We start from the raw sequence: 16,716 nt of genomic DNA, 5'->3' as shown, positions 1-16,716 counted from the left end.
CTAAGATTAAGTATGTCTTTGTTTAAAAATTGTACACCCAAAGTAAAAAGAGTTTAGTAGGTACTCTGTTGGGCACTGAAAAGAAAAAGACCAGTGGGCTGCTTCAGACTTAGAAATGGGCATTCTTTCAGGAGAGCCCCCATTGTCTAGGTTCTGAGTCTCAGCCCTGCAGGACCACATGTGATTATTATAAGTGCACCCGAATGATCAGGCTATAGACTGTAGACAGTGTAGAGGATTAAGTCACATGAAACATTCATAGCAGGTGTAGGCGTAGAGCTACTGCTTTTGGCTGTGGTCAGAGAAGACCACAAGTAACAAGAAGCAATGTGAGTATCTGGAAGAAGTTTCTTTCAGCCTGAGGGAAAAATGCAAAGGCCCTAAGATGGAAACAATCTTGGCTTGTTTGTAGAGAGAAAACCCAGTGTTTTTGGAGTAAAGTTAGTGATAAGGGAGAGTGGTAGGTGATGAATTTGGTATAATGGGCCAGCTCTTACAGGACTGTAGGTTCAGATAAAGAGCTGGAATTCTAAGTATGGTTAAGTGAAGGAGCAATATCTGGATTTACATTTTAAAAGCCCACTGTGGCTATCATGTGAAGAATACATAAATTGGGCTACAGAGGAAGCTGGGAGATCGATTAGAAACCAGTAACTATTTAGGTGAGAAAACTCTGGCTTGGACGGAAATGGATAAATGTGGAATACATTGAGAAGCAGGACAGCTGACAGGACTTCCTGATAAAGAGGATAGGAAAAGATAGGGTTTTTAGCTTAAGCAATTGAGACGAAGAGGTGCCAGTTAGTATTTTAGTCATGTTAGACACCTGAAATGAGTATAATTAAAGAATGGTAAAAATTGTGCTTTTTAATTCTGTAAGCTTGTGGCGAAGGAGAGGAAGATAGCTGTGGAGAAAGACACTGGTTTCTTGAAAACTTAGATTAGAAAAATTACTCTGGCATGTTAAAACAATAGATATTTTATTTGAAAAAACTGATGATTAGGTGCTAAAGCATGAAAAGTCATTCTGAAATAATTACAACATCCAGGTGCAGTGGCTCACACCTATAATCCTAGCACTTTGGGAGGCCAAGGCAGGTGAATCACTTGAGGTCAGGTGTTTGAGACCAGCCTGGCCAACATCGTGAAACCCCGTCTCTACTAAAAATACAGAAATTAGTTGGGCGTGGTGGTGCACCCCTGTAATCCCAGTAATCTCAGCTACTTGGAAGGCTGAGGTAGGAGAATTGCTTGAACCTGGGAGGCGGAGGTTGCAGTGAGCCGAGATTGCGCCACTGCACTCCAGCCTGGGTGACAGAGCAAGACTCTGTCTGCATCTCAAGAAATAAAAAAATAAAAATAAAATAAAAATAATTACAATATAAGATTCGTTCCCAGGATCTAGTCGTGGAAGTAGACATGAACCCATTAATGATTTGTTGAGGTCTCCATTAATAATGGTGCTCCAAATTCATTAGAATAAAATAATGTCCTTTTTTTTTTTTTTTTTTAAGACGATGTCTCACTCTGTAGCCCAAGCTGGAGTGCAGTGGCATGATCTCGGCTCTCTGTAACCTCTCTGCCTCCTGGGCTGAAGTGATTCTCTAGCCTCAGCCTTCCGAGTAGCTGGGACTACAAGCATGTACTATCACACCTGGCAAATATTTTTTTTTTGTATTTTTTAGTAGAGACAGGGTTCTACCATGTTGCCCAGGGTGGTCTGCAACTCCTGAGCTCAGGCGATGTGCCCGCCTTGGCCTCCCAAAGTGCTGGAATTACAGGCATGAGTCACCTTGCCCTGCCAAAAGAACATACATTCATACTGAGTTGCCACTTGAAAATGAAATTGGAACTGAAAGCTAGGGAATATAAGTATCTTTCTCAGGTATTTTTCCCACTCCTACGTGTTGAATAAAAGACCATACCTGATCTAAGAGTCACGCCAAAGGAATTGCAAAGCGTTGGTTTAGGAGTTAAAAGACTTTGTGTTCTGAACTCAAGCCCATTAATAGCCATGTGACCACAGCAAATTGGAACTCTGAGCTTCTGTTCCCTTATTTGTAAAATACTTGCTTGCTCTGTGTGCCTCACAGAGCTGTTGAAAATCCCAAATAAGATCATAAATGTCAGAGTACTTTGAAGACTGTGAAACATTGAATACTGTTTATGAGGGAGTGGTTATATAGCTTAAAGCATTTAACTGGAAAGGACCTTGGAAATCCTTTTAAAGGAGGATGGGGGTGGAAATGCACACGTTGCTTCTCTCTCTTTTTTCTTTCTTTTTTTTTTTGAGATAGAGTCTCACTCTGTCGCCCAGGCTGGAGTGCGGTGGCATGATCTCGGCTCACTGTGGCCACTGCCTCCCAAGTAGCTGGGATTACAGGCTTGCGCCATCATGCTGGGCTAATTTTTGTATTTTTAGTAGAGACGAGGTTTCACCATGTTGGCCAGGCTGGTTTGGAACTCCTGACCTCAAGTGATGTGCTCACCTTGGCCTCCCGGAGTGCTGGGATTAAAGGCATGAGCTGCCACACCTGGCCTAGGTTGTTTGTCTACCATGAATCTTGAGGTTATGGTTTCCACTAGACTATAGTGCTCAACTATAGTGGCCTATTTTAAGTGGCCTTATAATTCCTAACCAAAGTGACTTGTGAAACAGAGGACCCTGGATAAATTTAAATGTTATAAAGATGATAAAATGTACAGGTAAGTTTGATTTTGCTCTCTTGTTTGGCAATTAGAGCTTTATTCCTAGCCATAATACAGAAAGGAAAGATATCAAAATATGGTTAGTACTTTGTACATAAATTTTTTCCCCTTTATTTGACGTTTGGGCTGTGGAGTGGGAGCATCTTTTCCTTTAAGAAGTGAAAAAATATAAATATGCCAGAGGCTTGCTAGCAGTTGAAAGCAACTGTTGGTGAGAGAATGGAAGGAAAAAAAACACAACAGGTTGGAGATGGGAAAAGTCAAGGAAGAAGGAGGAAAAACATATTTGAAAGAAGGAAAAAAAGCTTAAGTCAATTCAAGAAGGCAAAAAAGCCTGAAGTGTTGTTTTTATAATCTGTCTTTGAGTTTCAGGTACTGAAATTTGAGATGATTAAAAGAGAGATTGGTTCTTAGAGGAATAAACAAAATTAAGGCAAAATATAAGGATTTATGGTCTCTATGAAGATATGTCGGATTACTATGAACATTATTTTAAGATGTGCTTTCTGCTGGGGCGCGGTGACTCACGCCTGTAATCCCAGCACTTTGGGAGGCTGAGGTGGGCAGATCACAGACGTCAGGAGTTCGAGACCCGCCTCACTAACATGGTGGTGCGCACCTGTAATCCCAGCTACTCAGGAGGCTGAGGCAGGAGAATTGCTTGAACCCAGGAGGCAGAGATTGCAGTGAGCAGAGATTGAGCCTCTGTACTCCAGCTGGGTGACAGAGGGTGACCCCGTCCCAAAAGAAAGAGAGAGAGAGAGAGAGAGAGAGAGAAAGGGAGGAAGGGAGGGATGTGCTTTCTTATTGACATATATAAAGTCAGTCCCTTTACTTTCTCTGCTTAAGGAACCCCAGTGCTGTATGATTCCCATCAGCTATAGGAAAAATATTTACCAACACAGGATTTTCATTAGTGAGATGATCTGGACTGAATTCATTGGCTCTTTTTGGTTTGATTTAGGCTGCATTAGTATCTATTTAAAATACTGCTTTAAGCTATTTAGCTTTTTTTTCTGTATCACAAGTCATTAAGCAATCTTTAGCTTTTCTAATTTACCATTTTTCCTGAATTCATAGATTTGAAAAGCTTAAAAAAAGAAAAAGCCAAACAAAAAGAGACTGTGACACTGTCAGCTAAAGTTTTATTTATTTATACTTTCTGTTCTGTTTCCATCCTTCACTACCAGAGACTACCTGTTACCGTGAATTTAGCGTGTATCATTCCAGTGCAATGTAGACGTGTATGTATGTGTGTATGTATGAAAATGTATTGCTTTACGTGCTTAATATTTAGACAATAAATTACGTGTGAGTACATATGTGCATATGTATGTGTATGTGTGTGTGTGTATATATATATATATAAGTTCTGCAGCAGTCTTGTTTTCATTCTTGTTTTCCAAAATCTGTACATGTTGGTAGATTCAGATCTAGGTCTCCCATTTTAGCTGTTTTGTTTTTATTATACAGTATGAATATTTCACAGGTTTTCCACAGTCCCTTTGATGGATATTTAAATTGTTTTCCTTTTTTCTCCCCATTACATTACAGACAACCAGTGAACAACTTTGTACATATCTTTTCTGGTCTTTGTCCTCCTCCTCATCTTCTTCTTCCTCCTTCTCCTCTTCTTTTGTTTCAATGGTTTGATTTTGTCCTAAACTATCTCATTATTTGAGTTCTCCCACTGGGTCCAACACTTTGGTATTTATAGTCATTATTTGAGGGAGGGAGAGGGATGAGGAAAACCTTCCATACTTTGGAATAATGGTCTTCTTTTATCAGAGAATGAGAGGCTCTGAAATTTTCTTTCCTTATGGATTCTTTTTGGAATCTGATAAATTTGGCAACTTCACATTTTATTTTAATTTAATTAATTTTTTAGTGACAGGGTCTCACTATGTTGCCTAGGCTGGTCTTGAACTCCTGAGCTCATGTGATCCTCCTGCCTTGGCCTCCCAAAGTGTTGGGATTACAGGTGTGAGCCACAGCACCTGGCCAGCTTGCATTTTAATATTTTGCATTTCTGTTGTCTCATGTTAGTGGGTGTTTTTAAATAAATTTCAATTACTGCTCACCTTTTGTTCTCCTTGTAAGCTTTCTTTTACTACTTTTTAACTCCTAGAATACCTTCCTTCTTTCTTTTTTTTTTTTTTTTTTTTTTTTGAGACGGATTCTTGCTCTGTCGCCCAGGCTGGAGTGCAGTGGCGCGATCTCAGCTCACTATAACCTCCGCCTCCCAGGTTCAAGCGATTCTTCTGCCTCAGCCTCCCAAGTAGCTGGGATTACAGGCACCCGCCATTATTTCTGGCTAATTTTTGTGTTTTTGTAGAGATGGGGTTTCACCATGTTGGCCAGGCTAGTCTTGAACTCCTGACCTCAGGTGATCTGCCCACCTGGGCCTCCCAAAGTGCTGAGATTACAGGCGTGAGCCACCATGCCCAGCCTTCTTCTAGAATATTTTCTCCCTACTGAGTGTGGGACTATTTAGTGATCTCCAATCTAGTTCATGTTCTTCTTATGTTACTTTCTAAGTTCAGTGTGATCCAGACATAGTTGATATTTATAGAAGGGTTTCTTGAAGCATTCTTAGCCAAAGGAAGCATTTAAAAAATATGTCTTCACCTTGATATTTGATTACAATTATTACATTTAAATTTTGTTCAAGGACCATATGTTTCAATTACCAATTATTTTCATTTATAAATTTTTTGTGGAGTCTTTAATCCTCTGTGCCTTATTCATTATTGTGAGGTTGAGTATATTTTTAATTTTTATGCTCTGTGTTTTTTCACCCTTTAAACCTGGCTCCTATTCAGAGCTTTGAGCACTTGGAATCCTGAAGTGTTACAAATGAAAACTGTTACTCTTCTCTAATAACACACTCTGCCTGCTGCAAGCGTTTGAGTAGGACTTCCTTTCTTAACAACTAGTTTGGGCAGCCACCTGTCTCATGAATATATCAACTATCTTTAAGAATTTGAGAATTTATGTGCTGAATTTTTTTTAAGACAACCAATAAGACCTTCAAATGGAAATCAGAGTAATAAATAGAACTAGTATATCAGATGCCTGTGTATTTTATCTCAGATCTGTTCTTATCTCAGGGTTTGGTTCAGGTAATAAGTATTGTGGTTGGAAAGTAACCTTTGGATCTAGGCTTATGCCAACTTTAACATAGATGACGTATTCCTTCAAAAGTATAAGCACTATATGTATACTCGGAAGTATCTGTCATGTCACCCAGTAGGCAATTTCGTTTAGTGAATTATCTTCCCTATGTCATCGTAGTCACCAAGTTTGAATGAAATTGTTTACCTGCTCTTTGTCACATCAGTCCCACGTTTTATGCTACATACAAATGTTCCTATCTTAAATCTTTCTTTAGAAGAAAATTATGCTCTTATGTGGAACACTAACACCGTAGAGTTTGTTTTCCCTTCCACTCTGGAAACTGCTATAAAACTTTTTTTAGTTCCTAAGTAAAAAACCATTATTTTTCTAACTGTAGTTACCCTCTTGAGATATTTCATCTGGATATGTAACAGAAACCTTTATTGCTTTTGTTGGCGTCCAAATACAGTATAAAGAACTTTCTCTTTTTTTTGAGACAGAGTATCACTCTGTCACCCAGGCTGGAGTGCAGTGGCGTGATCTCGGCTCACTGCAATCTCTTCGCATGCCACCATGCTCTGCTAATTTTTGTATTTTTTGGTAGAGACGGGTTTTCATCATGTTGGCCAGGCTGGTCTCAAACTCTTGACCTCAAGTGATCTGCCTGCCTTGGCCTTCCAAGGTGCTGAAGAACTTTTTTATTGAAATGATACATATTTTTGCATGATTCTTTCTTCTAAAAAACTTTTTTTTCTGACTATAAAAGTTAAATGTGGTCACTTTTTACAAACTTAAATAGTATATATAGTAAGTACTCAGTCTTTATGCTACATATTGTCAAGTAATTCCCATAATAGTTATGCTGATTTACACCGCACCAGCAGAACGTGAGAGTTCTTGTCTCTTTGTGCCCTCAATGGCATTGTTATCATTAAAAACAGGTATTACACTTTTTTTTTTTTTTTGAGGTCAGTCTCACTGTGTCACCCAGGCTGGAATGCGGTGGCGCCATCGTGGCTCACCGCAACCTCTGCCTCCCAGGTTCAAGCGATTCTCCTGCCTCAGCTTCTTGACTAGTAGCTGGGACTACAGGTGCCCACCACCACACCAGGCTAATTTTTGTATTTTTTGGTAGAGACAGGGTTTCACCATATTGGCCAGACTGGTCTCAAACTCCTGACCTCAGGTGATCCACCCATCTTGGCCTCCCAAAGTTCTGGGATGATAGGCATGAGCCATTGTGGCTGGCCAATATTATACATTTGTTAAGGGAAAATATAGTTATGTTTGTATCAACTTTTTAGAAGTCTTAATCTTCTGACTCATTAATAGTAAGTGCATAAACCTGAAACTTGTTAGTAAAATAAACTTTGTTAATTTGACATACAGAGTGGGGAAACATTCTGGGTTTTTTTCTTTTTTTTGTATAGAGTTACTGTCTAATCTTTCAAGCAGGGGAATCTAAAAGAAAACATTAATTCAGTCATTTATTAAATAAGTATTTGTAGCCTTCCATGTGCCAGACACTGTCTGGGTGCAGCAGCAAAACAGACAAGAACCTGCCTTGGTAGAGCTTATTTTCCAGTTAGAGAAGACAGATTGTAAAAAGATACAGGATGGTAGATGACTTTATGTGCTATAGAAAAAAAATTATGAAGCAGGAATAGGATTGTGGCTGTTAAGGGAGGGAATTGCTTTTTTTTTTTTTTTTTTTTTTCAGACAGAGTCTTGCTCTGTCATCCAGGCTGAAGTGTAGTGATGCAATCTCAGCTCACTGCCACTTCCGCCTCCCAGGTTCAAGCGGTTCTCCTGCCTCAGCCTCTTGAGTAGCTGGGACTACAGGTGTGTGCCACCACACCCGGCTGATTTTTGTGTTTTTAATAGAGATGGGGTTTCATCGTGTTGGCCAGGCTGGTCTTGAACCCCTGACCTCAAGTGATCCACCCACTTCGGCATATCAAAGTGCTGGTATTACAGGCATGAGCCACCACACCCAGCCAGGAATTCATTTTTAAGGGTGTCAGGGAAGACCTCACAGAGATGGTGACAAGGAAAGTCTTAGCAATGGTGAAGGAGTGTGCCCTGAGAACATCGAGGGGAAGATTTATTCAGACAGAAAATGACACGTGCAAAGCCCCAAGGCAGGAATGGGCCTATTCTGAGGAACCACAACAAAAAAGGGCAGTGTAGCTGGTACATAGTGAGATCAGGAAAACGCAGTTAGAAATGAGGCCAGAGAGGTAATCAAGTCCAGATTGTGCAGGACTCTTTTGGCCATTGTAAGGCTTTCACTTAGAGGGAGTTGGGATTTTACTGGAGGTTCCATCAGAGGCCATGATTAAACTAGTAAAAGCAAAAAATACTTGTGTCTTGCCTTTGCTTTTTCAGAAGATTTTGTCTCAAAATAATTTGGGGATTAACTCATGGTTCCTGGTGGTAGTCATATGTAGATTTAAACCTTTATATTAGTACAGAAAATTTCCCTGAAATATAGATCTTAGGTATGGCATTTAAATTCAGAGAAAGTAATAGAAAATCCTGCCTATAGGTATTTATTCCTGGGTGGCCTTGTTTTATTACTGACTTCTCGTCCTAAATTATCTTTTTTTTTTTTTTTTTTTTTTAAACTGTATTATGTGCAAGATGTACTCACACTTATATATTATTGGAGGCTCTAGCCTCCAATAATATGTAACTCTATTAGGTTATTTTAATCATGTATGCTTTGAACTTTTTTTTTTTTTTGAGACGGAATCTCACTCTGTCGTGCAGGCTGGAGTGCAGTGGCACCATCTTGGCTCACTGCAACCTCTGCCTCCTGGGTTCAAGTGATCCTCCCACCTCAGCTTCCCAAGTAGCTGGGATTACAGGTGTGTGCCACCATGTCCTGCTAATTTTTTTTGTATTTTTAGTAGAGATGGTGTTTCACCATGTTGGCCAGGCTGGTCTTGAACTCCTGATCTCAAGTGATCCACCCTCCTCAGCCTCCTAAAGTGCTGGAATTACAGGCGTGAGCCACCATGCCTGGCCTGAACATTTTTTATTGTGAAATATAACAGAAAAATACACAAAACATGACTGTATAATGTGAGGATTAATTACAAAAGGCAAATATCTATGTAACCACCAGTTAGACCTAGAAATATATCATTGCCAACACCTGGAAGAAGCCTGCTGCATCTCACTTTTAGATCATAACCTACACCATTGCTCAGAATAACGACTGTTCTGACGTGTGATAATCATATCCCTATTTTTCTTTATGATTTTACCACCTAGGATTCATTCTAAAACAATATAATTTAGTTTTGTCTGTTTTTAAACTTTGTATAAATTGGAATAATACATTATGTGATTTTTACATTTTTATATCTTTCAGAAAGAACTTAACAATATGTATGTTCATAACTTTCATCCATGTTGCTATATAGAACTGTAGTTTGATTTCATTGCCATATAGCATTCTGTTACATGAATATACCACAATTTATGTATTCATTCTGTTGATAGACACTTGGATTGTTTCTAGTTTTTGGCTGTTAATGAACAATGCTGCTGTGAACATCTACAGAAGTTTCTCTAGACCATGTACTTGCAGCGGAATTGTAGAATCTTTAGTCTTATTAGATAATGATAAACTATTTTCCAAAGTGGTAGTACCAGTTTGTTCTCCTACCAACAGTATGTTAGTCTCCCTGTTCAGCCCTTAGCAGTATTGTCAGATGCTTTAAATTTTGAGAAACCCAAACCTTAAGCTTAAAAAAAAAAGTTGGAGAGTAGGGGACTAAAGATACTGGTTTCTGCTTTAAGAATCATAGCTATTCATTTCATTTGTTAAGAGTTGGTTGATATCTTCTGCCTTAAAGGCATTCTATCTTTCTATCCTCAGAGGGTCAGGAACCTTGTCTGTCTCTTTACCACTGTGTCGCAAAGAATGCCCTGCAGTTGGTACTCAGTAAATATTTGTTGCATGAATTCAGCCTGACTCCTGCTACTATTAACTGAACTACATGGGATTGTTGGCACAGTCTCTACTCACTGCAACCTCCGCCTCCCAGGTTGAAGGGATTCTCCTCCAGTCTCAGCCTCCCAAGTAGCTGGGATTACAGGCGCCCGTCAGCACGCCTGGCTAATTTTTGTATTTTTAGTAGAGATGGGGTTTTACCATGTTGGCCAGGCTGGTCTCGAACTCCTGACCTCAAGTGAATTTATTTTATGGTATCTGATTAAGACTGCCCTGTTTTAGCATCAGTCATTTAGCACAGTTTTTGGTGATGGCTATTTGATCACTGATAGTAACTGGACTTTGTTTACCAAAAGCTATTATATAGTCTAAGAGAATCTTATTTGTACCAATGTACTAGTTAAAGTTGGTGCTTACATTTTCAGAAAGAGACTCTTTTTTTTTTTTTTTTTAAACGGAGTCTTGCTCTGTCGCCAGGTTGGAGTGCAGTGGTGCGATCTTGGTTCACTGCAACCTCTGTGGGGTTCAAGTGATTCTCCTGCCTCAGCCTCCCGAGTAGCTGGGACTACAGGCACGCACCATCATGTCCAGCTAATTTTTGTATTTTTAGTGCAGACGGGGTTTCACCATGTTGGTCAGGCTGGTCTCAATCTCCTGACCTTGTGATCCGCCTGCCTCGGCCTCTGAAAGTGCTGGGATTACAGGCATGAGCCACTGTGCCCAGCCGAGATTCTATTTTTAAGGAATCACTTACCTATGATTTATGCAATACTTTATTTTCTCACAAAAGAATATATCAGTGGAATTTTCTGCCTATGTTAGACTCCAAGAAGCATTGCTACTTCTCTTATCCCTGTTTCTGTTTTGAGCTACTTTGTAGGATACGGTGGATTATCAGAGGTTGGTGTTGCTTGGCTATCTCTCCAGTCTTCAACAGGAACCTCTTTCTCTCCCTTGTATAACCAGTATTAATCCAGTCTTTAATGTCCACCATTCTGCATCTCATTGTCACAGTTGTTTATTAAAACCATAGGGCCAGGCCTGGTCTCATGTGGCTTTATAGTCCCAGCTACTCAGGAGGCTGAGATAGTGCACTGTGATCAGGCCTGTGAATAGCCTTTGTACTCCAGCTGGGGCAACATAGTGAGACCTTGTCTCTAAACAGAAACCATAGGATACATGGCTTTGTTTAAATGCCTCTTGCTTTGGTGTAATTTACCCATAGAGCACTTTTTTAAAAAGGTGTTTGACATTAAAACTTGTAATAATTCTTTCAGCATTTTGTGAAAGAGCTGGCAACAGTGATCTCTCTTTTCTTGTAAGTATTGACACGAGACAAGTCACTTCATTTTTGCTGCACTCATAGGTCAGTTTATTAGAAGAACTAGCTTGGGACTGGGTGAGGTGGCTCACACCTGTATTCCCAGCACTTTGGGAGGCCGAGGTGGGCCAATCACTTGAGATCAGGAGTTTGAGACCAGCCTTGCCAACATGACAAAATCATGTCTCTACTAAAAATACAAAAATTAGCCAGGCCTGGTGGCAGGCACCTGTAATCCCAGCTACTCAGGAGGCTGAGGCAATAGAATTGCTTGAACCCGGGAGGTGGCCGTTGCAGTGAGTTGAGATCACTTCACTGCACTCCAGCCTGGCTGACAGAGCTGAGACTGTATCTCAAAAAAAAAGGAGAACCAGCTTGGATTTTTCTGACTTCCATTTCTAAGTATAATCTTTTTTTGAGAGATGACTAAGAAATAGAGCATTCAGAGCTAGTGATGAGGTAAAGGAATGGTAATTTTTTTGTTTGTTTTTTTGAGAGAGTCTCACTCTTGTCGCCCAGACTGGACTGCGGTGGCATGATTTTGGGGTCACTGGAATCTCCACCCCGCCCTGCCCCCAGCCCATCCCCCACCACCGGGTTCAAGCAATTCTTGTGCCTCAGCCTCCTAAATAACTGGGACTACAGGCGCGCACCACCACGCCTGGCTAATTTTTTGTATTTTTAGTTGAGGCAGTGTTTCGCCATGATGCCAGGCTGGTCTCGAACTTCTGGCCTCAAGAGATCCACCCATCTTGACCTAAGAATGGTAATTTTGACTAGTAAATTTTTACTAGTCATTTCTTTGCAAATGTATCACCTTCTTTTGTGAGATTTTTCCTTTTTAGGAATAGACAAAATAAGTAAAGACTTGTATGAGATTCAGAATCTAGTTAAGTCTGATTCATATTCTTTATTTCCAACAGAGATTTCCTGTTAGACAAGACAAATTAGAGTTTTCCTACTGACTTAACTTGGTGAGTTTTTACATAGTTTTATTTTAAATATAGTTTAATCATGAGGGAAAAAGCAGAATGAAATGCATAAAAACATTTACCATGACTTTTAAAAATACACCTCTTGAGTACAATCTACTGTTTCATTTTAGTGCAAATGATAGGTAAAGTTAAAAAGTTAAAGTCATATAAGGTAAGCATGTAAGATTTTCTTTTTAAAATAAGAATCATTACAGTGTTAAATAAACATTTTTCATAAGTGGCTTCAAAAAAAAGTTTTATTTTAAGTATTCTTACCTGGAGTAAGCCAGAACTATTTATTCTGATCTTCTCTGGTGATTTCTAGATATAGGATAAGACTTTACAATAATGGTAAGGGGAGAAATGATATTTGAATGAAAATTTTTAATCAATGGTTGATAATATATGATATGGAAACCTTAGAGTCAGATTATTTTTCTCCCTAGAAGAGTTCCTCAGGAATGCTGGGCATGGTGACTCATGCCTGTAATCCCAGCACTTTGGGAGGCTGAGGCAGGAAGATTGCTTGAGCTCAGGAGTTCAAGACCATTCTGGCCAACATGGTAAAAACCCATCTCTACAAAAAATACAAAAATTAGCCAGGTGTGGTGGCACATGCCTGTAGTTCCAACTATTCAAGAGACTGAGGTGGAGGATAATTTGAGCTCAGGAGGTCTAGGCTGCAGTGAGCCATAATTGTGCCACTGCTTTCCAGCCTGGGCGACAGAGCAAGACCTTATCTAAAAAACAAACAAACAAAACCCAAAAACATAAAAGACCTTCAGGGAAATTAGAATTACAGTTTATGAAAAGAGATACTTGGGGCCAGGTGCGGTGACTCATGCCTATAATCCCAGCACTTTGAGAGGCCTAGGCAGGTGGATCACTTGAGGCCAGGAGTTTGAGACCAGCCTGGCCAACATGGAGAAACCCCATCTCTACTAAAAAGACAAAAATTAGCCAGGCATGGTGGCACGTGCCTGTAATCCCAGCTACTCGGGAGGCTGAGGTGGGACAATTGCTTGAACCCAGGAGGCAGAAGTTGCAGGGAGCTGAGCTCACACCACTGCACTCCAGCCTGGGCGACAGAGCAAGACTCCGTCTCAAAAAAAAAAAAAAAAAAAAAAAAAAGAGATACCTTAAAGAAATTTGTAGGCTTCATTTTACTCTATAAAAGGAGTTTGATTTTGAACAAATTGCCTCTGTGTGTTTTACCTTGGAGCTCTTATCTCTCTGTGTAACTTACAGAAAAAAACTCTCCACCATTTTGTGTAACATCTTAAAACTTTTACTTTGTAGTATGAGATTTTGGCCTCCAAAGCTTGTGTATGTTTTGTCAGAGTTATGTTGGGTTAAATAGGTGTTACTGCATTTTAATCTTTTAAATTCTGACACACATCATCAGGAGCCAGGAAATTCTGTTAAGACAGACATTCTGTCTAACTTTCCCTATTTTGTCTGCCTGTGTGGTTTTACTTTTTCCTTGAGTCATGAATTTTGGAATGAACACTTAAAACTGAGAAATTCCTGCCCATCCTTTGTTCCATTTCATTTACTTAGAACTGTAATATTAACATATAATTTTGCTTATTTTTAATAATGTTAGAGGAGGGAATTTATTTTCTGCAGATTGTTTCCAAGTAAGGTACATGGTCCATGTAAATAGTAGTTAGGTTTTTTTAGTTAAGACTGTAAAGGAGAAGATTAAAAACATACATATACCTCTCTTCCCTTTTATAGTTGGAAGGAGGTCTAGGTGCCTTTCAGGAAGAAAAGTATCTCATGGGAATACTGAATTCTTTACTGCTGGATAGTAATAGTTAATGCTGAACATAATCGGTTGCCCTTGTAGGAGACCAAATCCTCTGGAGCAGGTGGGCCTTTTCAGTTTCCAAGTTAATGAACTTATTTCAAAATGTATGCCCTACGACTAATTAGACTTTCTCCTTTGAAATCCATTCCTTGGGTCCCTTCCATAGCCGAATCATGTTAGCAAGAAATATTTTTAAATGGCTTGGCTGAAGTATAGATGGCCAAAGAGAACTGCCTGTTGAATTTGGCTTCTATAAAAACCAGGGGACTCTGTGGGGTTATATAAGCTCTATTTGTTTCATGAAATGACCCTTCTGTTTTTTAATTCCTTGCAGATTGGACATGCTTAAATAGTATTAGGGCCAGCCCTTTCATCTGTTTACTGTTTAGATTTTATAAGGTTCTTCATAGTCATCATTGAGGGGAGTAGGTGAAAGACCATAACCTCTCAAATTGGAAAATAGCCATGAGAATATTAACCTATGTAATAAATGGAATCTTCTTACCATAGGGCTTTTCCCTGCTTCCTCCTTTTCTGATTCTTTTTTCAGCTCTTCTTTAGAATAAGTAAATTTTCTCAACCTAGAGGAGGCATCTTTTATAACATGTGGGATGTGTTAAAATCTTCATCTTTCCCAAGTTCACTCTTTGTGGCCCTGGAGATTTGTCCCCAAGACATTTAGTGGAATCAACACATGATTCTAATTTGTGAGAACGGCGAAGTTGTTGATTGTTTGCTTTTGCCTTTCTGACTTCATTTCTAAAGATGTTCTCTTTTGGAACTGAGACCCACTTTGAAGTGAAATAGCCCCTTTGTAATCAGGTTTGTTTCCTGATCCGGATTCCTGTCCTTCCATTTCAGGTATTTCCCAGTGTGGAAAAGTCTAATCTGAGGAACCCTATTTTCTTTCTTTCTTTTTTTTTTTTTAAAGCAGCTGGAGGAGTTTTTCTTCCTAGCAGGGGTTCTGTAATTAACAACAGCAGCATGTCACCTGATGGTATTAACCCAGATCTTGTGAGACCTGTGCTTGTTGTGGCCATTATTCTGCTGGATCCTCCATCCAAATGGAGACAGAGGAATTTTTTTCCTCTGATATTGTTATGTGGATGTGTTTCGCTCAGTAGTCCTTTGTGCCTAAATTAAAAGCAAAACAAAAATTCAAAAAGTCTTTTTAAGGTCCAGGGAGTTACACTCCTGCAAGGTGGTTGAATGGCATCTGCCCCTTTCTAAGACAAACTTCAGCATTTGGAGCAGAGATGCATTGCTGGACATATTTTTGGGGTAGATAATTATGCTAACATGTTTATATCAATAACTGTTGGCCGGACGCGGTGGCTCAAGCCTGTAATCCCAGCACTTTGGGAGGCCGAGATGGGCGGATCACGAGGTCAGGAGATCGAGACCATCCTGGCTAACACGGTGAAACCCCGTCTCTACTAAAAAAATACAAAAAACTAGCCGGGCGAGGTGGCGGGCGCCTGTAGTCCCAGCTACTCTGGAGGCTGAGGCGGGAGAATGGCGTAAACCCGGGAGGTGGAGCTTGCGGTGAGCTGAGATCCGGCCACTGCACTCCAGCCTGGGCGACATAGCGAGACTCCGTCTCAAAAAAAAAAAAAAAAAACAACTGTTACATAATAGATAGTTTCTAGGGCAAGGGAATGATCCCCCTGCCCTAACTTAACTTGGCATTACATTTTCTGCTTTTGTGATTTTTTTGCTGTCTGGAAAAGTTGCATCCAAAGTGAGAATTATTCCATATTTTAACCTTTGAGCTGGCTGCTAAGGTCTCCTTGGGGACAAGGACAGTTTGTAGTTATTTATAACCTGAAAGAAGAGCAGTAAGCCTGTAAACTGCCAGCACACACCGAGGCTTGGGAGTCGGAGCATTCTGTTTTTATCCTATTGGGTTTAGTGACTTGTGAGTCATGTACCTTCTTATTCATCTTCAGCTTGACTTCATCTATCTAGATGAGCCTTACTGGCTAGGCATTTCTATGAAATTATAACACAGATTGAGGAAAGGAAGGAGAAATAGCCTTTTTATGTACAAGTGCATATCTAATCCTCACAATCATTTTAGAATCTATACTTACTAAGAAATACCTGTAAACTGGGAAAATCTTACAAGTACTGACTTGAACACATAATACTATGCTTGTTTCTAGGTTTTCCTTATATACAACAGTTACAAAGCAGTTCAGCTCTTAATTAGAGAAATATTTGGCTATGACAGAAATGTGTTCTACATCTTAGCCTGATATGGAAAAAATTTAGTTATATGCCTAGTCGTGTTTTTACATATGTACATATTTACACTGATCTGTATTTAATAAATGTTAGTTATCTTTTCTCCGTACATCCAGAATCAAACCCAGTGTCAGATACAAAAACAATATAACAAATAAAAGTAGATGCTAAGGATTTCCCTCAATCAATATATTAGAATTTTATTGTAATATATAGTATTTAACTTGAGGCAAGGCGCAGTGGCTCACGCCTGTAATTTCAGCACTTTGGGAGGCTGAGGTGGGTGAGTCACCTGAGGTGAGGAGTTCGAAACCAGCCTGACCAACTGAAGAGACGGTGAAACCTCGTCTCTACCGAAAATACAAAAATTACCTGGGCATGGTGGCGGGCGCCTGTAATCCCAGCTACTTGGGAGGCTGAGGCAGGAGAATCGCTTGAACCCGGGAGGCGGAGGTTGCAGTGAAGCAAGACCATGCCATTGCACTCCAGCCTGGGCAACAAGAGTGAAACTCTGTAAAAAAAAAAAAAAAAAGAATTTAACTTGAAATAACTTAGAGTTTAGCTTAGGTTC

General features: G+C 39.8%; 1 protein-coding gene across 5 annotated transcripts in view; it reads left to right on the top strand.

Moving 5' to 3' along the window:
• SPOP (speckle type BTB/POZ protein) overlaps positions 1-16,716 on the top strand; it is an 85,115-nt gene that overhangs the window by 31,703 nt on the left and 36,696 nt on the right. Inside the window, exons 1-2 of one of the 5 annotated variants that reach the window (XM_010360021.2) lie at positions 2,181-2,706; positions 12,035-12,085. The exons of 3 other annotated variants lie outside the window; for them this stretch is intronic. The gene's annotated coding sequence lies outside the window, so the exon portion shown is untranslated. Of the gene's footprint in view, positions 1-2,180; positions 2,707-12,034; positions 12,086-16,716 lie in introns of those variants that run through there. One more of the 5 variants, XM_010360014.2, reaches the window with a different exon arrangement.

This window comes from Rhinopithecus roxellana, chromosome 19 (assembly GCF_007565055.1).
Source record: "Rhinopithecus roxellana isolate Shanxi Qingling chromosome 19, ASM756505v1, whole genome shotgun sequence".
NCBI classification, from domain to species: Eukaryota; Metazoa; Chordata; class Mammalia; order Primates; family Cercopithecidae; genus Rhinopithecus; species Rhinopithecus roxellana.
The sequence above is the reverse complement of the archived record's forward strand: the minus strand, read 5'-3'. Positions and strand labels throughout refer to the sequence as shown.